This window comes from Dama dama, chromosome 20 (assembly GCF_033118175.1).
Source record: "Dama dama isolate Ldn47 chromosome 20, ASM3311817v1, whole genome shotgun sequence".
NCBI classification, from domain to species: domain Eukaryota; kingdom Metazoa; phylum Chordata; class Mammalia; order Artiodactyla; family Cervidae; genus Dama; species Dama dama.
The window spans coordinates 111,798,986-111,823,240 of record NC_083700.1 but is presented as its reverse complement, the minus strand read 5'-3'; the positions used below and the strand labels follow the sequence as shown (position 1 = coordinate 111,823,240).

The following is a 24,255-nucleotide window of genomic DNA, read 5'->3' as shown; positions in this document are numbered from 1 at the left end:
CGGGGGCCCAGGAGATGCACAGGGGGTGCTCCCTGATCCTTTTCATTCCTTTTCCTTTTCGTCACTAAACTTACACCCAAGCGGACGGTTGCCTTCTCGAACCAGACGTGATTTCTGTCACTTGCTATAAAACACTGATTCTTCCGTTAAATCGTCAGGCATCCAAACTGCATCACTTTCCAAATGGAGAGGCCATGACCTCCCACCTGCTAGGGAGCCGCTCACAGGACCTGCTTCTAACTTCACAGGAACGGAGACCATTTCTGGCAGAAAGAGGATTTTCTGCAGGCAAGGAAAAGCTAATTTAAGATCAGTTCTCAGGGAACTCCTCTATTTAATCTCTGTGTCCTCCTACACGATGCCGAGTACAACTCGGATGCCCTTTTCACAAGCGTTTCTGACTGCACCTTCACATGACCATGGAGGGCGGGTCTAGCCCTCCCTCCAGCCCTGGGGTCCGGGTGTGGGGCGTGTTGGTGGCGGACCACATCCTGATCCTGACGCGATGGCCGAAGAGAGTGGCCTAGCTCAAGGACTCGATCCTTGGACAGCTGACCATGGGCGGGTAACGGGCTTAGAAAAGCCTGGCCCCTCTGCCTAACCTGGACAACTCTAAGAATGTCCCCAGCTCCGACGTCCCCATCCTCCCCACCTCCTTGGGGTGCCTGAACCCCGTGTGGGGCCCGCTCGGGAGCCTGCGGCCATCCTCCCATCGTGCAGCCCACCCTCCTCCACCAAGGGGGAGCCAAGCGCCCGCAGCCCCAGGGGCCGGGCTGCCTGCCTTCCAGAGCCTGCAGGCGAGGAGCTGATCTCCCCCGAGGACTGGAGAGCACGGCAGCCCCACCAGGAAGCCCCCGATACCACCGGGCCAGACCTGGGAGCATCTCCTGACACCCCACGTTGGGTCATGGGTAACCGTGCCCCTGGGCCCACAGCACCCTGCCAGTCCCTCACCCAGCCGCCCACGCCTGTTCACTTATCTCAGGAGCCGGCAGGGCGCCAAGGAGCACGCAGGACCAACCCCAAACCAGCCCCACCCTCGAGAAGCAGCCTTCTAGGGCGGAGTACCAATGAGCACACAGGTCTGTAAGCACAGCTCGCCACGCTGTCAGGGCAGGAGCTGTGGGGACCAGGGCAAGGGAGGGGGAGAGGCTGCCCCGGGGGAGACAGCAAGGGGCCCAGAGGTGCTGGCATTTAAGCCTGGGACCTGAGGCTTCGCAGGTGGTAAAGAATCTTCCCAGTGGCAAAGGATCCACCGGCCAACACGGGAGACACAGGAGATGCGGGTTTGATCCCTGGGTCTGGAAGACTGCCCTAGAGGAGGAAATGGCAACCCACTCCAGGATTCTTGCCCGGAGAATCCCATGGGCAGAGAGGCCTGGCGGGATACAGTCCACGGGGCCACAAAGAGCTGGACATGACCGAGCACACACACCTGAGGATGGGGGGGCTGGCAGGGAGGGCGCAGGTGGGCAGCTGAGGGTGCGGGGGGAAGGGGACAGGATGGAGAGCAGGGCGCAGGGCTTCTCACAGGGGTGATGCCACCTGGCCTCTAAGCGTGAGAGAATGACACGAATCCAGCTTTCAGGCTGGTGTATGAGACGCGCCATAAAGTGCCGGCTGCAAGTCCCCCCTGCTCCCCGTGGGCCCAGGCCCTGGAGGTGTGGAAGGAGAAAAGCAGAGATAGAGAGGCTCTCCCCGGACCTCTGAGGGAGCAGGTTCAGGAGGGGCAGGCCGGGTGTCTGGCTGGAGGTGCCAGGTGGAAGGTGGGTGCAAGGTTCTAACACAGGGAAGGGGCCAGAGGCCAAGGTGGGGTCAGGGGTGCATGTAGGTGGAGAGGTCCACACCTGCTGGGCACAAAGGGGCCATCCCTGGGGGGTGCCTGCCAGGAAGCCCCGTCGGGGCTGGGCTGTACATACATAAAACATCTCCGACGAAAGCCTCTTCAAAGGACATGTGAGATCAAACTCACGATGAACTTTTGGGGTCTGAGCTTACTTTGTTTAGTTACATCCTCTGGAGATATCGTCACGATTTTTGGCAACTTACTCTACCTTAAGTGAAGTTGCTCAGTCGTGTCCGACTCTTTGGGACCCCACAGGCTATAGCCTACCAGGCTCCTCTGCCCATGGGATTTTCCAGGCAATGGTACTGGAGCGGGTTGCCATTTCCTTCTCCAGGGGATCTTCCCAACCCAGGGATCGAACCCAGGTCTCCCGCATTGTGGGCATGCTCTACTTTGCCACTGGCTAACTAGCTAGCTGTTATGATGGTGCTCACCCCTTGGAAAGTTTTCACAACATAACTGCCTGTCTATTTCTAGGAAATTTAATTCTGCATCCCTGCCCTGCCTCCCAGGAACCCAGGAGTCATTGGCCACGTTCCCATGCTTGGCCAGGGCTGCAGCCCCTGGGGGCGCGGCCCGCATGATGGGGGCCACATTGAGGTCAGAGGAGAAGGAAGGAAGGGAGAGGCAGGTCCGCAGGGCAAGAAGTGCCCCAACTCCCCATCTCTCCGTCTTTGGGGTTCCTGCTGATGTGAACCTTCGACAGCAGGTAAACTTCACTGAAGGTTCTCCCAGAGATTGCTTTGCAGCACTTGCTGACTAGTGACTTCCCTGTGGTCACACCCAAAAGTGACGATGGTGACCTGATCATCTCACACCCAGTGTTGTCCTGTGGAGGGGGATGGAGGGGATGAAGGGGAACCGGAGCCAGTCACAGACGCACCAGCCCCACCTGGATGTTGGCACATCTCCGATGATGAACCCAAGGCCATAAGCAGATTTCCAAGCTGTGCTAAATTTACTTTTGCTTATCGCAATGGAAATGGGTAAAAGTTCCCACTCCTGGGCGAACGTCACTGGCGAGCGCAGGCTTTAAAAAGGCCCACCTCTCCCCACCCCCTTGACAAGTGCCGGCCACCTGCAGACACTGGCCCGGCTCACAGGCAGAAGGCACCCGGCACCTAGCACCCAGGTCCTCAGAAAGGGGCTCTCGAAGGGAGAGAATCAGACTCTTCCAGTCAACAGCCCCCACCCCAGGGCTCGGGTGCTCTCACTGGAGAGCTCTAAGACCCCGGCTTACAACACAATCAGAAAACACCAGGCAGTGAGCGGCTTCCAAGAAGGCTCCCGACATATTTAAAATAGCCACGAAGCCCTGCCAAACCCCAGGCCCAGACTCCCAAGTGTTTATACGGCTGGATTTAGAACTCTGAAAATAAAACCATTGATTTGGACTTCTCAAAACCAATACTCACACTGGACTGGACGGGGCAAAAAAAACCATGAGCAGAGGGAAAGAAACACAATGACCTCACCCAAAGATACAGCGAGAGCAACGCACCCACCCTGAGCTGACGGGTCCAGAGTGCGGGGAGGCCTTGTCTCTGTCAGAGGAGCCCCACATCGTGCCCCCAAGCACGACTCCTGGGCCAGCAGGGTCACGTCAGTCTCATGTCTGCCTGCAAAGACTGCAGTGTTCACCCTGCCCATCCAGGGGCTAGGAATAAACTGCGCCCTGGGACTTCCCTGGTGGTGACAGCTCTGAGCTTCCACTGCAGGGGCGCGAGTTTGATCCCTGGTTGGGGAACAGGGATCCCACAAGCTGTGTCGTGCAGCCAAAAAAATTAAAGATAAAAAGGATAAGACTAAACCGTGTCACTTCCTGGTTATCATTTTTTTCTCTTAAACTAAAACGTGCTGAAGAGTTTCAAATGCAAAACATTGAATGTTCAGATTGGAGCTCTGAAATTAAATGTAACCTACAGGGCCAGGCCTGCAGGGGGAGTGCGGGGTGGGGGGAAGGAGTGCCGTGCCTGTGGCCACCACAGTCTCAGAAGCCCACCTGGGCCAGACCTTTAAAAAGAATGTTCAGTTCAGTTCAGTTGCTCAGTCATGTCCGACTCTTTGCGACCCTATGGACTGCATCACGCCAGGCTTCCCTGTCCATCACCAACTCACGGAGCTTGCTCAAACTCATGTCCATCAAGTCGGTGATGCCATCCAACCACCTCATCCTCTGTCGTCCCCTTCTCCTCCTGCCTTCAATCTTTCCCAGCATCAGGGTCTTTTCCAATGAGTCAGCTCTTCGCATCAGGTGGCCAAAGTGGAGTTTCAGCTTCAGCATCAGTCCTTCTAATGAATATTTCAGGAATGGTTTCCTTCAGGATGGACCGGTTGGATCTCCTTGCAGTCCAAGGGACTCTCAAGAGTCTTCTCCAACACCACAGTTCAAAAGCATCAATTCTTTGGTGCTCAGCTTTCTATTTTATAGTCCAACTCTCACATTTTACATGACTACTGAGAAAACCATTGCTTTGACTAGACTTTTTTAACTGAAAAAGAAGGTGTTTTCACCTTTATAAGGTGTGGGGTGGGGCAGGGGTCAAAGTCCCTGTAGCTCTAACTTTGCAGGGTTCTTTGTTTCAGAAATCAGTATTTAAGCCCTCTGAGCAGTAAAAGTGAAGCCAGTGCATTGACCCCAGGCACCCATGCATTTATTATTGTCTGACTTTCATTATTTAAAAGCAGAGACATCCCTTTGCCAACAAAAGTCCATATAGTGAAAGCTACAGTTTTTCCAGTAGTCATTTACACATGCGAGAGCTCGACCATAAAGAAGGCTGAGCACCAAAGAATTGATGCTTTCAAACTGTGTTGCTAGAGAAGGCTCTTGAGAGTCCCTTGGATGACAAAGAAATCAAACTAGTCAATCCTAAAGGAAATCAACCCAGAATATTCACTGGAAGGACTACTGCTGAAGCTCCAGTACTCTGGCCACCTGATACCAAGAACTGACTCATTGGAAAAGACCCTGATGCTGGGAAAGACTGAAGGCAGGAGAAGGGGACGAGAAGATGAGATGGTTGGATGGCATCATCTACTCAATTGATCAAACTCTGGGAGATGGTGATGGACAGGGAAGCCTGGTGTGCAGCAGTCCATGGGATCACAAAGAGTCAGACACGACTTAGTGGCTGAACAACACTTTTATCAAACATACGCAGCTGTTGGATAAATTTACTATCAGATAAATTCAGTCCAGGGAAAAAATAGTAAATAGAAGAAATATTTTTAAAACCACTGCCAACACCCCAAAACATCCCCAAGTGTTTCATACAGCCTGGAAGGCAAACTAGCCAGCCCGAGCGCACCGGCAGCCTGGGGCTCAAAACCCAACTCACTGCCTGCCTGCCGGGACAGCATCGGCCTCAGCCCTGCCGGCCCAGACTCCACAGGTGTGAACACACACACACGGCACACACACTCACGTGCCAATTTACCACCATCCCAGCTCCGAAAGCCGGAAATCACAGGGGAATCCAGGAAAACCGCCTTGACCTTTTTATGACAGGTTTTGGTTCGGGAAGATGCCCCAGAGAAGGCATGGCAACCCACTCCAGTATTCTCTCCTGGAGCATCCCATGGACAGAGGAGCCTGGCAGGCTGCAGTCCATGGGATCACGAAGAGTTGGACATGACTAAGCGATTAACATTTTTAACTCTGAGGTGCCGGAGGCAAGGTAGGGAACATCCCTGTTAAGGGACTGACAGCTTGAGGCTCATGAGAAATTACACTTTCGAAATAAATGACAAGAGAAAGGGGGGTGGGCAGTAGAACAAAGACCTGAGACCGGAATCTACCCCAGCTAGAGACCACCGCCCCACACCATCCCATCCCCACAGCTCATAGACCCCCATGCGCTCCCTGACCCTCTCTGTGTGGTCCCCAACTGTGGGTTCCCGGGGCTGCGAGGAGACACTGCCGTTGCTAAACCCTGTCTGTTCATGAAGATGCCCAATGCTGCGTCAGGGTCTAAGAGCCTAAGAAGACGAGAGCCTCTGGCCCCACCACCCGAGGGGCAGCCTGTCTTCCCACCACTCGCCTTCCAGCCCCCAAGCCCCCGGACCACCTCCGTGCAGCAGGGAAGGTCATCGGAGCAGCAGCTAAGCTGGAGCCTGGGTGCCCCTGACTGATGGGGGCTCGGGCACCCTTCTCAATCTCCCCGTCCATCACCACACACGTCTCTCCACTGATAACCCATTGGTCCTGTTGATCTGAGGTTGCAGGAATCAGTGAATCAACAAAAGCAGAGTGCTCCCAACAGCCCAGCCTGGAAAACATCACGCAGGTGTGTGGCGGCTGCTAACTGCCTTACTGTGACACAGCAAAAACAGCTTAAAAATAAGCATGATCGGCCTGGTCCTCAAACAGCAGAGTTTAGTGGCAGGAGCTCCCCGGGCAGGCAGGGGATGGGGGATGGCCTTGTGGCCCCCTCGGAGGTCCTTTGACTGCACGATGCTGGGCAGCACTGGACAGCCCCGCCCCTTGAAATAAACCACAGTTTCTATTTCAGCTGCAGCGACCCCAGTCCGGGCCGTAACAGGCACGAGCCATCCGGCACAAGCAGGACAAAATTCTGTTTCACCAGAAACGACACAACAGACTCTCAAAGGGCCTGGGGTGTGAGTGGCGGGAGCCAATCTTTCTTCTGAAGGTGGTCTGCACCTGCAGGGCACACTGAGGACCCAGGGAAAGACAGAAAGTTCCAGAAGCGTGTTATGAGGCAGAGGGGCTGGCGCTACGAAAGGCAACTAAGCTGCAGGACCCTCCCTGACCCTGAGACCCGGGGCACGAAGGGACACGGCTGGGGCGGGCAAAATGCGCCCCCCACACCCAGGACCCCCCAAAGGCATGCTGAGACCTGACACCTCACTCATGGACACCTCGACAGGCCACAGGCCCTGAAGACGGGGCACAGTCCGAATCTGACTGTCCCAGGGCAGAGACCAGAGGAGAAATCCAGGGAACAGCTGTCTACGACAGAGCCTAAACTCCTGGGCACGGGCGCTTCCCCTCAAGAGAGATGCTTGGGGCTGAAATCCTGCCCTCCCTCAAGTCTGCCCATATAAATCTCTGGCTGTGTCCTGTGAAGCAAGAGGGCATTCCTGTTTATTTTGGAAATGAAGAATCGAAAAGCTGACAGGTCATCTAAACAAACAAGCTGCCTTTCAAAGGCTGGTCACCAGGATAAAGGGCTTTTATCTGCAAGTTTTATCAAGTTGCAACAGACATGCACCAGGAACATCTAAGTCTGGAAATTCACCTGAAATGGATTGTCAGCCGGTATCTAAGGTGAAGGACCCTTCTAGGATTTACCGGGCATTATACGCACAAATCACATTATCACCCCAAAGGCAGACCTGCTACAAATAAAAGCCAGCCTTCAGGGGTGGCTGGAGGTAATTTCTGGACATAAAAGGTATTGGTTAACACCTGCCACCCAGGAAGCTTATAACGGAAAGCCTGACTTGACCTGATGGAACCTGAGGGCTTAATCTCCTTCCCAGAGATCGCTAACACTCTAAAGACTCAGAAGAATAGGAAAATGCCACAAAAATTTCCTGCAGTGTGGAAAACTCATGCCTCAGGAATGCAGATCTGTTCAATACCAACTACGTGGGCTTCCCAGGTACCACAGTGGTAAAGATTCTACCTGCCAATGCAGGAGACGTAAGAGACATAGGTTTGATCCCTGGGCCGGGAAGATCCCCTGGAGGAAGAAGTGGCAACCCACTCCAGTATCCTTGCCTGGAGAATGCCATGGACAGAGGAGCCTGGCGGGCTACAGTCCAGGGGGTCTCAGAGAGTCGGACACGACTGAGTGGCTGAGAGCACACACACCCCTGGATCCTTCAGCTGAGGATGGCGCGCACTTTCAGGGCTGAGCTCCGACACTTTCAGAGCTGGGGTCCACCCACTCCTGGCTTCCCTGGGCAGAGGCTGCTACAGCCCCCACCCAGCTGGCCTTTAACCCGCAGGTCTGAGAAGCATCCCCATGTGTAACAATGTCATGGGACTCATCACGATGGAGCGCACGGGGAATTGGGGAAGGAGAGTATGCAAAAAGCTTTCCTCTGAACCAGAATTTGAAGGTGGCCTTTGAATCTGCAGGTCAGTGGCTATGTCCAAACCTCCCAGGTGGTGTAGGCAGGCAAGTACCCTTTGCGGGGGGAAGGAAGTGAGCTGCAAGGCTCAGCACGTGTAACTCTCAATCCTAGCTTCCTGGCCTACCGAGTAAAGTACTCGTGAATTTTAAATTTTTAACTAACTTAAATACTAAGTATCAAATGTACTATTTTCTGAGTTATAAAATGTTATATATGTGTGTAACGTATGAGTTGTAAATAAAGTAAATATTAAATACTAACCAAAATTCAAACGTGTATTTCAGAGCAAAAAAAGAGGCAAGTACACTTGGAAGAGAAAAAAAGAAGTCAGTGGAACCCAGATTGTAACTTCTTTCCAAGGGGTCATTATTTTTACCCATTTCACCTTAAACAGAAGAAATGAATCTTTCACTGTAAAGGAAAGTAAGACTTCTCGCATACACAGCTCCCCACTCGCCCTGCTTACTGGCCAGGGTATCAGCAGCCCCCACGAGGCGGGGATGGGGGACACGTTCTTGGCGTCCCTGCTTCTCTGAGCCAGAGGGTAGCACACACGCTCCCTCAGGCCCACCTCTTACCCTCACTTCCAGCCCGGAGCTGCCATCAGCCCCGACGTTCCAGGAACACAGGAAACCGAGGTACAGACAGGCTACAGGACGTGCCCGAGGACGCACATCCAGAAACACGGTGATGCCAGCAGCCCCGGCCCCAGCCGACAGGCCGCACGGGCCCACAACCAGCCTGAAAAGGGCTTCACGATGTGCCCGCTGGCACCCCAAGAGAACATAGGAGACCAAACATAGCGGAGCAGCGTCACAGGGAGAAACGTGCTCACCACCGAGCCTCCGCCAGACATGATGTGACGTGTCGTGGCTGGGACCCAACACATCTCCCGGTTAGTCTCAGGCTGATTCATCTGTGAATGATCTACTCCGAAAGGTCAATAATACCCCACCGGAGTCCCCGGATCGTGGAAGGCAGGGTGAGGACGCAGTGCTCAGAACAGCTCTTGGAAATAAACACGTTTGGCTCCTATCAGGAATGACATGAATCCATGTGCTGCAGATGGAGCTTACTTTTCCAGTTATACAAAGGAAGGGGGATGGGGGTGGGGTGGGGAGAATAAGCCAGAGAAGAAAAAAAGACCACTCTGCCCTCCCCACTTATAAACTGAAGGTACAACAGTCAACAACTTAAAAAGAAGCAGTTAAAATGAAGATCATCAAAAAACACAGGATGAAGCAGCGGAAACAAAATACAAGGTTAATTCATACTCGTAGTTTTGAGAATGCATTTGCCCCACTTGGGCAAAGTTACATGTCAGAGCAACCACAAATCCAAGCATATCCACATATGTGAAATGTTCTATTTTGGGGTCTTTTGCTAAAAAAGAAAAAATTACAAGCAATTATTCTAAAGCAAAGCTGCTGGGCCACATAGCTTAGGACCTTTTATTCATACTCATTCTGATCTTCCTGAGAAGGAGAAGGGGATGACAGAGGATGAGATGGTTGGATGGCATCACTGACTTGATGGACATGAGTTTGAGCAAGCTCTGGGAGATGGTGAAGGACAGGGAAGCCTGGTGTGCTGCAGTCCATGGGGTCACAAAGAGTCAGACTCAACTAAGCAACTGAACAATGACAACAACTGGCCTTCCTGAGAATCAGTCACAGGGACTCTAACACCTACTTACATCAACAAGGCAGCTGGACCTCAGGGCAGTGAAATGACTTCTCAGGGCACCTTGAGCCTAAGTTTGCAGCCAAGACCAAACGGATTCCACTGACTCCAGAAGCTGCACCCTCTCCACGCGGCAACGTCTCCCACGATAAACAGAACATTCCTTCCTGCCACCATCATCGTGTAACTCACATACCTGAAATCAGTTCAAGGCAAGAACGCTAAGAGAAAGCAAAGAAAGAAAGGAGCACGGGCTCCAGGAGAATCAGATTAAGGTGAGGCTGGGACAGCACCCACCACCTTGAAGCCAGAAGGACAAAGGACATCAGGATCATGGGGGGCTTGGTGGCCCAACAGGAGCCCAGGAAGCAAAGTCAAGCCACTGGGGCAGCTGCCACCTGTGGGAGTGGCCTTGGGGGCACGGGGGGCAGGCCCAGACTTCCTTCGAGGTCTGAGGTTGCCGCTGCCGTGCTGCGCTCGGTCGTGTCCGACTCTCTGTGACGCTGTGGACTGCAGTCCTCCGGGCTTCTCTGTCCATGGGATTTCCCAGGCAAGAATACAGGGGTGGGTTGCCGTGCCCTCCTCTAGGGGATCTTCCCAACCTAGGGATCAAACCCAGGTCGCCTACACTGCAGGCAGATTTTTTACCATCTGAGCTACCAGGGAAGCCCAAGACCACCAATTCCAGGCCCCCAGACAATGAACACGGCCCCCGTTTCAACATCCCCTGACTCTGCTGTGTGTGGAAGCCTCCGGGGACCAGGAACAAGCCGTGTAAAGAGGCAGCCAAGTCCAAGTGTGAGGGCTGGCTTGTGAGAAGTGCCTTCTAAGACCTGAGTCAACCCTTGCCTAATGCATCTCACTCACCAGTGACTCCTGGGTCCATCTTGTGTCTGCTTCTCAAAAACTGGGAGACAAGTCTCCAGGCTCCCGGCTTTCCCTTCCAAACTAAAAATCCCCTAGTGTCTTTGAATGAACTGAATGACAGGCACAGGGGGCGACAGGGAACACAAGATGCCCTTTGACAAGCATCTCAAACAGATAAGCATCCACGCGCATGAATGTGAATCCCAATGGCACCCAAATGCAGCCCATGGAATAAAGGGAGCGGCCCTACAGGTCAATCAAGTGACTAAGTCAGGCAAAACCTTGCACCTGACAATCGCACCAGAAACAAATCGGATACTTCCAAACAATTCTCAACCAAGGATGGGAAGAAAGGGACCCCCTTTTTCCCTTTCCCTCCTACCAGCTGAAGTGTGCCTCTTTAAATTATCTTCATTGGTCAGATAAGGAGAAGCCAAATAATTGCTTCCCAAGCCTCTGACTGGTACACCCTGGTACTGAAGGAGTGACTGGGACTCCCATCCTCCAATTGCACAAAGGTCACTTCTTTTGTAAGCTTTCTGAACCTTGAGATCCAGGAGGGATGTCAGAATCGAAAAACCAATGCAAAAAAAAAAAAAAAGGAAAAGAAATCAACGAGAAGACATGAGAAAACAAAAGGTCAGGACGCATCTTTGAATTACAGCCAGGCAAACGAACAGATGTGTGCTAACACTTTTTAAACTCTACAAGCATATACAGTTTTGTCTCAAGCAAAGTATTAGCAACAAGAGAAAAGAGAACAAATGGGAAAGCCAAGTTCAGTGGAAATGGATGAGAAAGAGAACGTCTCAGATGGTAACGTACAAACAAGTAAGTATCATTGCCCCACTACACTCTAATGTAAGCGGGACAAAACCTAGACCGAAACGATGTTGGGCAGATGGCACTTTCTCTCAAAATGATGCAAAGACAATAATCGCCCTTCTTTGTGCTAATCTGTTGACCTTAATACCAATTCTGTTCATCACCTGGGGATGTAACTGCAGCTGCACATACTTTATCTCAATTGATGCCCTAAATAAATAAAACCTCTTTTTCATGATTTTACTCACTGTGTCACCATTTTAAATGAACATAATTTTTCACATAATTACAGAAAAAGAACAGTAATAGCCTGAAAGCAATTTCCCATCATAAACAAAAAACTCAAGCCAAAAAAGGAAATAAGGATAAATAAACCTCCTGGAAACAAAAACATTCTTTTTAATACCTGACAATGGCATTAGTCATATAGATTGGAGAAACAGGAATCTTTTTTTTTTTTTTTAAAGGAATTAATTACAGAAATCTCAACCAACTTACTGATCGAGAATCTCCTCTTTTCTACCTGGTAAACTCCTACTGATCCTACAAGACCCAAATCACCTTATCCCTCTGGGAGGCCTTCATTTACTCCATCCCCTCTTTATGGCCATTTACTCCCCTTTATTGTGTCCTCTGGTCATTTCATTAGTTCTTCCCACAAACACTTATTACAAGTCTATGTGCCAAGTCCAGTCCTCTTCATTCTGCAAAAGGAAGAGGAATGGGACACCCAGAAGGGGCTCACTAGCATTAGACCTGGAAGGCCATCAGACCTTCTGACACAGTGGGATTAGTGTTTAGACAGTAAAGAATACACCTGCAATGCAGGAGACCAGGCTTTAATCCCTGGGTCGGGAAGATCCCCTGGAGAAGAGAATGGCAACCCACTCCAGTATTCATGCCTGGAGAATCCCATGGACAGGGGAGCCTCGTGGGCTACGGTCCACGGGGTCGCAAAGGGTTGGACACGACTAACACTTTTTCACACTTCTCGATAAAGTGCTCCAATGCTCCAAAGGAGGTCTGCTGTGCAGAGAAATACAGTCATAACTTCCCCAAAGTACCCATGAAGCTGTGGTTCACAGGATTCACCATCTTTCCCAACAGGCTACGGACCTTGGAAGTCAGGAACTGTGCCCTAGTAAGCCCTGGCTCTCTGCAGAGCACACAACAGAAACTCAAATGCCTCTTAATGCAACAAAACATGAAAACCACCAAAAATACAAAGTGGAACCAGTGCTTTATAGTAGGGTCTTATACTTACAAACATTTTTAACTGTATAACCAACCAGATGGCTGCACTGGGCCCATGTAAAAACTGGAGAGGATTCTTTAGCAGAGGCCCTTTCGAACATTCTTTTGGGGACAGGATATTCCAAGCCCAGGTTGAGATGAAGAAAGACGCTGACAGGTGACTAGGCTGAAACGTGGGCTCCAACTAGAGAAAATTAACATGGCAAGACACAGCCCAAACCTCTGGTGCACACAAAGCATCCCTGGCTGCCCAGCGAGGCTCTGCCTGCGTCCCAGGTGGGCTGTTCCGTCTCCAGGAAAACGAGTCATCAACCTCATAACTAAAATGATGGGGATTTTCCTAAATGGCTACCTGGAATCATTAACCTTTTTTTTTTTAAGTGAATTCCAAAACATTGAGTATCTAATTAGTTCAAAATGTCTCAAATGAGAAACTTCAAGTGACACTCTTTCTTTAAAGCCCTAAATGTCCTCTCAGCAACAAATCAAGTTTCAAAGTGTAGCATGGAAACATATACATCACCATATTGAAACAGACAGCCAGTGGGAATTTTACTGTCTGATGCAGGTAGCTCCAATCTGATGCTCTGTAACAACCTAGAGGGGAAGGATGGGGAGGGGGGTAGGAGGGATGTTCAAGAGGGAGGGGACAGGTGTATACCTATGGCTGATTCATGGTTGATGTATGGCAGAAACCCACACAATACTGTAAAGCAATTATCCTCTGATTAAAAATAAATTTTAAAAAGGTACCCAAAAAGTGGATCAAGTTATTTTAGTCGTTTCATTTCATTGTCACTTTACCTCGCCACTGAAGGTTTTTAAAAAACAAACTATAAAACAGTCTCTTTGCCTACACAAATGGAATGATGCAAATCAAGAGAATCAAAAATTAAACAGCAAAGCCACTCATCAAAACGTGTTGTCAAAAATCAGTTGTAAATGACTGATTTAAAGAGCTAATCTCAGTCCAGGCTATCAACGAATCACTTTATTGTTGTAATCAATCCTCCCAGACAGCAACTTAACACGCCGAAAACACGTGTGGCCCTGGCCTGGCATTGCCCACAGCTGGTCCCAAAGAGTATCTGCAGGCTGGCCAGGCCAGCGCCAGCAAGTGACACCCTACAGCCTAATGAATCATTCATCATTTGATCTTCCTTTGTATTAAATTATAGTGGTGTCAACAGACTCTGCCCCATTACACGTATATCAAGTAACAGGAAACTGCCCTTGATCTGACATAAGGCCTCTCTGAAACATTCTTTCTTGTTGTTGTCAGTGTTCAGTCCTCAGTCATCTCTGATTCTTTGCAACCCCATGGGCTGTAGCCCGCCAGGCTCCTCTGTCTATGGGATTCTCCAGGTAAGAATACCGGAGTGAGTTGTCACCTCTTCCTCCAGGGGATCTTCCCGACCCAGGTGTCGAACCCTCATCTCCCGTGGTTCCTGCATTGGCGGGCAGCCTGTTTACCACTGAGCCACCAGGCGAGCCCCTGAAACATTCCAGGGCTTCCTAAGAGGAATCTGAGGACAACAGCCCTGGAGCCCTGGGAGGCAATGGATGCACATCACCGGGAGAAAGGGGAAGAGCCTTCTCAATGGACAACACCATTAGGGATTAAAAACTATGAGAAATCATCCCATAATAGTAGGAGCTTTTAATCTTTAACCCTCAGTTCAGTTCAGTCGCTCAGTCATGTCTGACTCTTTGCGGACCCCATGGGCTGCAGCACACCAGGCTTCCCTGTCCATCACCAATTCCTGGAGCTTGTTCAAACTCAAAAATCTTTAACCCTAAAGCCTTGAATTAAGGTTATAAGAAATCCATAGCAATGTGATGTGTGAACCTGTGTGCATTCTTAAAATCAGACTCTAACCATCTTACAAAGGTACCTGGTCCAAGACTAAGCAAATTAACTCTAAGAGGCCACTTATATAATAATCAAGTAATCTTTTAAAGTTCCTTTCCAAGAGTCAATTCAAAAATTTAACATCTGAGGGATTTCCTAGGCAGTCCAGGGGTTAAGACTCTGCACTCCTGATGCAGGGAGCAGGGGTCTGATCCCTGGTCAGAAATGGCATGGCCCAATTAAAAAAAATTAACAGCTGAAAGAGTGTAACAAAAGGAAAACTTGCCCCTAGTGACAAATCTCCTCTAAGACCCTTTACACTTGAAAGGACGTCAAAGTTTGCCACAAAGTGGCTGAGATTTAAAGCTAGTGACTGCTCCTCTGCAAACACATCACGTTACAGGTCTGCAACAGCTTACCTGAAACTCTGAAATCCAAACAGGTCTGAAGATGGAAGCCTGACTCACAAGTGTTTAGCAGCCTCTCGGTGGAGAAGCGTATTTATCACACGGAGCGTGAGCATCTCCAGCTTTGCTGCCCTTTGTCAGTGTCTGACTACCAGGTGCTGCCCAACCTCACAGGCCGTGTTCTGCCACACCCACCACTTGACCTTCCTGAAATCCTCATCTTCCAAGTCTGGCAAACCCAACTGGTTCCGTGGTTTAAGGTGCTACGGACCCTCCCGCTGCGGACATTCACAGGGAGACTGGGCCTGGGTTCCATGTCCTCAGAAAGCTACCCGAGAGAATTCTACCCAAAATTCAAAACCTCATTTAAACAGCACCTAAATTTTGCATAAACTACATCCCAGGAAGCAAGAAAGCGGTGGGGCTGCACCTTTTCCTTGGAATTAGATACAGGCCTTACAAAAATCCTGAAAACACTTACGCTTCAAGCCTGTTCGCCAAAAGACAGGCGAAGGAAGTAGTTCTGTGATTACCTAGAACTGTGAAATAAGGCCCTAGAGTTCTGACTGCGTGTCCTCTAATTTAGTTCGCGAACACCGGTTTTCCCACACAACCCACAATGCTAGAGGGTTACTCTCAGATGAAAGTAATTCCACCCTGAGTAAGGACCACAGGGACAAAGCAACCAAGTGTGATTTTAATTATTACTATTGCTACTATTTTATATACTGCCCTAGAGAGAAAAAAAATTCCCGATACACTTCACACCTTTACTATTCCAAATCTACCATCAAGCCATTTGACCAGAAAGGAGACACCCGAACCCCAAAGCTTTTAACTTGCCTGGATAGCAGCCACGGCGGAGCACCTGCCTCCTAAGTGGTGTGTGGGCCAGCTCCACGCCCCCCACCGCCTGCCCCCCACCGCCTTCCCCCCACGGGAGGTGTACTTGTCTGGAACTCAGGCAGCTAATTACTATTTTCTACAAAGCCCGTGAGAACAAAGATGCAAGCCTGCTATCAGAGTAAGAACTGCCTGCCTGCAGAGCTGAACTTCCACAAACACAAGGGACGGCAGAGGTAGCTTATTACAAACCAAGGGTCTCAGCTTTCAATGAGTGAAATAATTCGTGTTGTTTTTAATATTTTAAGGGCATGTGGGAAGGGATGGGAAAATGGTGGGAGTCAAATGCGGTGCCTTCTAAAAAATTCCAGGGCAGGTTAAAACAAAAGGTGTGTGCAGCAAGTTAACTACAGAGAACTGCTATACCTTCATGAATCAAAAAATTCAGATTTTAACACACTGCACATTCGACTGCTTGGTTCCAAACATCTTCCGTCACCTGAAGATGAACCGGAGCGGATGGGAACATGACATCACCTGACTTCAGTTTACCTTAAAAAGAACTTCAGAGAGGGCAGTGGTTTCTTTGTGTTGGCTGGTTTTAATATAGGGCTTGGCAGTCAGCTAACCTGTGAAGTCCACTAAGGAGGAACAGTGTCTCCAGGGGTGGTGAGTTAGCAGTTGAGAACCTCTAATTAAAAATCCACACTACAGTGCTTCACCCACCTCCATCTCTACTGGCAGCAGAGTTTGGTAATTAGCAGAAAGGACATTACTAACGATTTCTCGGTGGTGGAAAAAGACACCCTGACGATATTCTCAGACATCGCTCACAGCCCTCCCCGTGAGAAGAAGGGTGCAACAATCCAGCCATCCCCGTGCCCCTGGCATCTTCCCTTTAGGGTGCTGCCCAGGCAGGCAGAGTTTTGCTGTTTCTGGAGGATTCTGACTCCCAAACAAGTACCAGAAGGTCAGTTGATTCTTGCAAGAGAGTATTACATCTGCCTCCAGAACCTTCTCTGCAAGCCCTCTGGCAGAGCAGAGAACTGAGATTTCAGAATAGGTTGTGGGGCTGTGGTTTTCCTGCCTGAATGCCAGCATACATTCCCAGGAAACAGTCGGGGCACAGAGGGGCTCTCACTACCTGATACCACTTGGCAGGGAGACCGTGGGCAGAGACCCAGCTCTGACCACTGGAGTGAACCCTTTTAACCAGCAGGGAGATAAGTGAGAGCTGCCGGGTGAGCGAGGCCACACAGCAGCATTCACAGACAGGGGCATCTGCAGAGACCAGGCGTGGGACGCGGGAAGAAGCAGCCTTTCCCGGCCAGGCAGCATCATCCGTGTGGTGGCTTCAGGGGCCAAGCCGGGGTCCCTGGGGCAGCCCACGGGTATCACAGGCGGCACACACGCAGTACAGCCCGAGCTCATGGAGAAAGACACCGATGGACAAGGTGATGTCTCCACAGACAGGCTCACAGTGGCCTCAGAGACAGACCCTGAAGGGCACCAGCACACGCGGCCGGCGGCAGGGGCAGTCAAGAACTTCCAGACCCGCAGGACGACTTGGTTGGGGGGGGGGGGGGGGGGGGCGGGGGGACCAAAAAGACCGCAGTACCGGAGTCCACTCCCTGCACGGCCACCTGCCGGCCAGTGACCCGGGAGGGTCGGTCCCTGATCGCTCCCGACCGAGCCCCGGTGTGTTCTACCAGGCAGGCCGCTGTGGAGACCCCCGCCGGTCCCCGCCCACCGTTCCCCTCCCGGGCCGCGCTGCCCACCTCTGCGCGGGGACCCGTCGATGCTCTCCGCGCTGGACGAGTGCGCGTCGACCGGGGCCCGCCGCAGGCTGCTGAAGTAGCCGCGCGACCGCGACGCGACGCTCCGCGGGGAGGGCCCGCCGCCCGGCGCGCCGTCCCTGCGCGCGAAGATGCCGCTGAAAAAGCGCAGCAGCCGGTGCTCCGACGCCGCGCCGGGGCCCGCGGCCGCCGCCGCCGCCCGCGCGCGCTCCAGCCGCTGCAGGTCGCTGTTGTCCAGCGTGCGGTTCTTGCTTTTGCTGCGCTCCCAGCGCTCCAGGTCCGAGAGCGCGTCGTTCTTACTGAGCACCTCACCCACGTCCAGGGTGTTGCGCTTCTCCGAGGGGGGCTGCCCCGAGGCCGCGGGCTCCAGGGCGGCCCCGGGGTCGGCCACCTCCTCCCCGCCCGACGCCCAGGCCAGGCTCCCGGAGCTGCTGTGGCGCCTCCCGCGGCCCAGGGCCCGACCCCGCGGCGCCTCGGGTCGGCTGCAGTGCCTGAAGCTGAGGCTCCGCCGCAGGGGCGCGGCCCGGGTCCCCTCCACGTCCGGGCTGCCCGGCGCGGGTGAGCCCGACTCGTCCTCCTCCTCCTCCATGGCCCGGGGCCTGCCGGTCTGGTCCTCGGGCTCCGGGCCGCGTGCGCAAGGCCGGAGCCGCCCGAGTTCCAGCTGCCCGGTGCTGCGGGTGCGGAAGGTGCGGAAGTCCCAGGCGCGCGGCGGCCGGCGGTCCTCCGGGTCCTCAGCGCCCGCCGCCTCCTCCACGAGCCGCCTGGGCGCTTCCGGGGAGCGCGCGGGCCGGGGCCTCCGAGTCGGACGTGGGTCGGGGCCGCCGGGGCCCGGCGCACCCAGCTGCTCCTTTCTGACCATGGTCACGGAGATGCGGTAGACTGTCTTCCTGGGGGGCGGCCCGCGCGGCATCGCGTCCGCGGGCGGAGACGCGGGTTCGCCGCTGCCGTCCAGCAGATACATGTCTCCCCGGGCCGCGGCCGCCCGCCAGGGCTCCGCCGCATCCAGCGCGCCGCGGGCCGCCGGGCCGCGCCGGTCGGGGCCCCGTCGCCAGGCGAGGCGGAGAGGGCGGGCGCGCCCGGAGAGGGTCCACGCCCCCCCCGCTCGCCGCGAGGGGGGGCAGCGCTCAGGCTGCAGGAACGGTGCCCCTGGCGCCCGCCAGCCCCTGCGCCGCGCGGCCCGAGTGCGGGGGTCCCGGCCCGGGGCGCCGAGCCATGGGCTGGCGGGACCGGGCGGGCGATCAGGCGCGGGGCCGGGCTTGCCGGCAGGTGCGGTCGCGGCGCGCGGGGCCCGGGGCGGGCGGCGGCGCCTGCGGCTTCATTGTCTATGGCGCGGGGCTCACTCGCATCCTCCGGCCTTGTCCACAGAGTCCGCAGCCTCCGCCACTCCCTGGGTTCGGGACGCGCGGGCAGCTGCGCGGGCCGCGGGCGAGAGGCGGTGGTTTAAAATGGAAATACGCGCCGGGGCGGGGCGGGCGGGGGGGCCCGACCAGCAGGGACCGTGGGCCGCGCGCCCAGCCCGGCCGCCGAGTGCCGGGAGCGCGGCGGCGGCAGCGGGCGCGCGGATGCGCGGCCGGGCCCAAGCTCCGGGGTGGATCGCTGCGCGGACCGGAGCCTGGGGTCGGGGACCGCAGATGAGTGTGGGAGGGGGCGGTGAGGGCTTGTTTTGCAAAAGAAAACAAAATATGAGGCCTTTGTCACCTCCTGAGGGTTTTTACGAAGATCCTATCCTCATCAAGGTGCTTAAAGAAGATACAACGCAAAAGGCTTGTTTTAAAAAACAAAGTATCTTAGGTACGGGTCCTAACTTTACAAAGGAGCAATAATGCATTCCTGGTAAGGGCCCAGGAAGGCAACATCAGGCAGGCGATGGGAGTGCGGGTCACACCAGAGCCCTCCAAACAAAGGACCCGCAGTTTCACTCCTAAGTAATATTTTGGGGCATTTTCCCAACGTGGAGGGTAACCTCCTGACAGGCAGGCATCTGCTGTCTGAGGTCAGAGGCAAGAGAACCCAGTGAGGAAGAGGAGAAGGAAAGCTGGCCCGTTCCAGCCCTGCACCTGTTAAGTAGGGCTGGAAAAGGGAACAAACAAACAAAAACAGTACCTAAACTCTGAGCATTCTTGTGAGGACTGAATTAGCTAAGACGTATGTGCAGGCATTCTGTGTAAGCACCAAGCACTTGCCTTTAATATCTAATGTTGGTGTCTCTGCCATCTCTTCCCCACCTGCTACTTCTTGGCTCTCTAGATACTGGTTCTCTGTATTATCCAACGCTGCACGGTATTCAATGGACTTGATCCACATGTTAGTTCTTCATGATGTCCTGAACACAGATCTCTCCAGTTCACTTGTTTGAAAGTTTCAGAAAGAAAATGTCTCATCAAACTGGATGCTTTTCTACAGGCTTCTCTAGGCCTGGAAATGTCAAGACTGCAGAGAGGTGGTTTCTAGGAAAAGTGCTGGAGGCCAGACCAGGTGTGACCGTGGGATTAGACAGCTGTTTGCAAATGCTGATTTCCCTTCTTTAATCTCTTTAATACTTACGGGGCACTTACTGTGTTTATGGCATGGAAGATGATATAAAGATGAATCGAGGTCTCTGTAGGAGAGAGGTTATAATCTAGGAAATCTGAATTTTACCTCAGTGAAATGAGACATTTGGATTTGATGAGATAAAAGTTAGTTTATTTTTTAAGAGATACTTTATGGCATAGAGGACTTTAAGGGCAGTGAAAATACCGTGTACCCTGCATGATAGATACGTATCATTACACACTCTTCCACACCCATAAAATGTGAGCCTAGAGACTATTACACAGAGTAAGTCAGGAAGAGAAAAATTGTGTATATTAATGCGTGTACATGGACTCTAGAAAAATGACACTGATGAACCTATGTGCAGGGCAAGAAGAGACAGAGAGAACTGACCTGTGGAAGGGGAAAGGGGGACAGCTCAGAGCAGCCCTGACGTACGTGCACCCCCGTGTGAGGCAGACAGCCCGGGAGGAGCTGCCGGACGGCACAGGAGCTCAACTCGGGGGGCTCCGTGACAACACAGACGGGGGCTGGGGGGTGGGGCTCAGGAGGGGACACACATGTGCTTCTGGTGATCCATGTGGCTGGACGGCAGAAGCCAATGCAATACTGTAAAGCAATTATCCTCCGATGAAGAATAAATTTAAAAATTTTTTTGAAAACGAGTGAACCCTAATGTAAACTATGGACTTTGGGGGATGATGAAGTGTCAGTGTTGGTTCATCAGTTGTAACAAACTTAGCACTCTGGTGGTGGGATGCTGATGTCAGGGAGGGTGTGTGTGTGTGTGTGTGTGTGTGTGTGTGTGTGTGTGTGTGTGTTAGTTGCTCAGTCGTGTCAGACTCTTGGCGACCCCATGGACTGTACAATCTTACCACTCTGGTGGTGGGATGTTGATGTCAGGGAGGGTGTGTGTGTGTGTGTGTGTGTGTGTGTGTGTGTGTGTGTGTGTGTGTGTGTGTGTGTGTGTGTTAGTTGCTCAGTCGTGTCAGACTCTTGGCGACCCCATGGACTGTACAATCTTACCACTCTGGTGGTGGGATGTTGATGTCAGGGAGGGTGTGTGTGTGTGTGTGTGTGTGTGTGTGTGTGTGTGTGTGTGTGTGTTGCTCAGTTACCACTCTGGTGGTGGGATGTTGATGTCAGGGAGGGAGGGTGTGTGTGTGTGTGTGTGTGTGTTGCTCAGTTACCACTCTGGTGGTGGGATGTTGATGTCAGGGAGGGTGTGTGTGTGTGTGTGAGTTGCTCAGTTACCACTCTGGTGGTGGGATGTTGATGTCAGGGAGGGAGGGTGTGTGTGTGTGTGTGTGTGTGTGTGTGTGAGAGTTGCTCAGTTACCACTCTGGTGGTGGGATGTTGATGTCAGGGAGGGAGGGTGTGTGTGTGTGTGTGTGTGTGTGTGTGTGTGTGTGTGAGAGTTGCTCAGTTACCACTCTGGTGGTGGGATGTTGATGTCAGGGAGGGAGGGAGGGTGTGTGTGTGTGTGTGTGTGTGTTGCTCAGTTACCACTCTGGTGGTGGGATGTTGATGTCAGGGAGGGTGTGTGTGTGTGTGTGAGTTGCTCAGTTACCACTCTGGTGGTGGGATGTTGATGTCAGGGAGGGAGGGTGTGTGTGTGTGTGTGTGTGTGTGTGTGTGTGTGAGAGTTGCTCAGTTACCACTCTGGTGGTGGGATGTTGATGTCAGGGAGGGAGGGTGTGTGTGTGTGTGTGTGTGTGTGTGTGTGTGTGTGTGTGTGTGTGTGTGTGAGTTGCTCAGTTACCACTCTGGTGGTGGGATGTTGATGTCAGGGAGGGAGGGAGGGTGTGTGTGTGTGTGTGTGTGTGTGTGAGTTGCTCAGTTACCACTCTGGTGGTGGGATGTTGATGTCAGGGAGGGAGGGAGGGTGTGTGTGTGTGTGTGTGTGTGTGTGTGTGTGTGTGTGTGAGTTGCTCAGTTACCACTCTGGTGGTGGGATGTTGATGTCAGGGAGGGAGGGTGTGTGTGTGTGTGTGTGTGTGTGTGTGTGTGTGTGTGTGTGAGTTGCTCAGTTACCACTCTGGTGGTGGGATGTTGATGTCAGGGAGGGAGGGTGTGTGTGTGTGTGTGTGTATGTGTGTGTGTGTGTTAGTTGCTCAGTCATGTCAGACTCTTGGTGACTCCATGGACTGTAGCCCACCAGGCACGGGGGTGGGATAAATGGGAAGTCTCTGTACCTTCTGTTAAATATTGCTATGAACCAAAAGCTACTCTAAAAAATAAGAACCGTTTTTTAAAAAGTACTTTAAAACACACTTGACCGCCCTCAGAGGTCTACCTAGACACATAATCACCACCATCACCGACTCGAGCTCCACCCCCTGCCCCTGGCACCGGAGGATTCAGGAGTGGCGGCTCTAACATGTCCTCACTGCGAAGATGGGCACCCCGAGCAGATCAGTCTTGCCAGCTTTGATAGGACCCACAAACCACCAACCTCTACCTCTAGAGCCGGGCAGGAGTCATCTACCAGAATGAGGTTTCCAGAACCCACAGGTCAGGGGAATGTGGAGGCTCAGAGAGGGTGTGCGCTTTTCCCAAGGCTACACAGCTCATCACCGGGAGCAGAACCGGGGCGCACACTGCCCATGCCCACGTCCATGCCTCCGGGTCATTTATTTTGTTAGCTTTCTGCTTTGTGGACATCAGAGAAATCGCGACTATTACTGAATTTGACACTAACCGAACACAAATGATACCTCAACATCTCCACAAGTCTTCATTTATTCATTGCTCCATTTGTTGAATTTATTCATCAAATATATATATATGGAGTATCCACTGTGGCACTCCGCAGTGAGGAGGCAAGGTCTCTGACCTCCAGAATGCACAAACCCGTGAAAAAGGCTGCAGTCCTCAAGTCCAAGTGATGGAACACACACAGATAGGAGGCTGAAAGGACGGTACAGGTACCGTTTAACGGATGAGAACCCAGAGACAGCGAAAGCCTCCAATCTTACAGCTGTCGAGACCTAAAGGTCCACCAGGTCTGTAAGCAGAGAGACTAAAACTCAGCAATGCAGAGAGACTAGATCTCTGTTAGGACCAGGATCCAACACCTGAACTTAGCCTGGGGTCTGTTCTCACCATGACAACTTCAAAACATTGAGATGAATTTTAACATGAAATCAGCTGGCCCATAATTAAGATATAAAATATATCTTGATATCTGCGGCATTCACAAGAGCCCCATAATTGGAGGGGGGTGGCCAGCATTTCTTTAGAACGTGAATACTGTGCAGTTGGGCTTCCCTGGTAGCTCAGCAGTAGAGAACCCACCTGCCAAGGCAGGAGACATGGATTTGATCCCTGGGTCAGGGAGATCCCCCAGCAGAGGAGATGGCAACCCACTCCAGTATTCCTGCTTGGGAAATCCCACTGGACAGAGGGGTCTGTTGGGCTCCAGTCCCGGGGGTCGCAGAGAGACAGACTCGACTTCGGGACTAAACAACAAGCAACACTGGACTGTTAGGGTCCTTCCAATCCCTCCGTGATTGTCTCAAATCCAGCCCGGGTTTTGCACTTTGCCGTTGGAGGACGCAGGCTGCAGAGTAGAAGGTTCCATTTGATCCACCTTAAATGACACTGAAGGAGTGAGCTGTTTCTGCTCCAGCCTGTGTGTCTTTCGGCTTTCGGTGCTTTCAGCCTCACTGGCAGCACCCGTTTCCCACCCCAATTATAGCGATTCCACGTGAGGCCCAGTGGTCTGCACTGGAGAGCCTGGGAGAATGGCTTCTCCCTACTGCTCTGGATACGTGGGCTCTTCCAAGGCTCAGCCAGAACCTGCCACTCCAGAATCTAAATCCTCTTTCTCACAGCCAGACCTGCCTTTGAAAAATAAAAATAATTATACTATATGTGTTCAGGTGGGCATGGCGCTTTCATCTTCCTGTTGCTTTTTAAAGCAGCCCCTCTAGGCCCTTACTTCTTGAATTTTTCCCAGTCATGGAGTATATCTGTATCACCATTTGGGCTTTTAAAAAAAGACAGAGAGACTGGAGTTGATCTTACTGCCACATCAAAACCGAGCAGCAGGCAGGCAGAGAAGCAAAGCCCTGATACTGCAGAGATGCTGGTGTCAGAGAGCGAAGGACTGCAGGGGGGGTCCGGGAGAGGTGGCCAGCCCTATCTACGCCCCCAGACCCCCATTCATCACCCCTGGCAGCTGAAGTTGCTCTCCCAGCCCCAAGCTGATAAAGGTCCTTCGGCCACCCTCCCCTG

At 52.6% G+C, this 24,255-nt stretch overlaps 1 protein-coding gene across 4 annotated transcripts in view; it reads right to left on the bottom strand.

Annotated features, from left to right (window-relative positions):
- The window catches only part of AGAP1 (ArfGAP with GTPase domain, ankyrin repeat and PH domain 1), a 577,143-nt gene that overhangs the window by 396,848 nt on the left and 156,040 nt on the right, over positions 1-24,255 (bottom strand). Inside the window, exon 1 of one of the 4 annotated variants that reach the window (XM_061122536.1) lies at positions 17,464-17,578. The exons of the other annotated variants lie outside the window; for them this stretch is intronic. The gene's annotated coding sequence lies outside the window, so the exon portion shown is untranslated. Of the gene's footprint in view, positions 1-17,463; positions 17,579-24,255 lie in introns of those variants that run through there. 4 annotated transcript variants of the gene reach the window in all.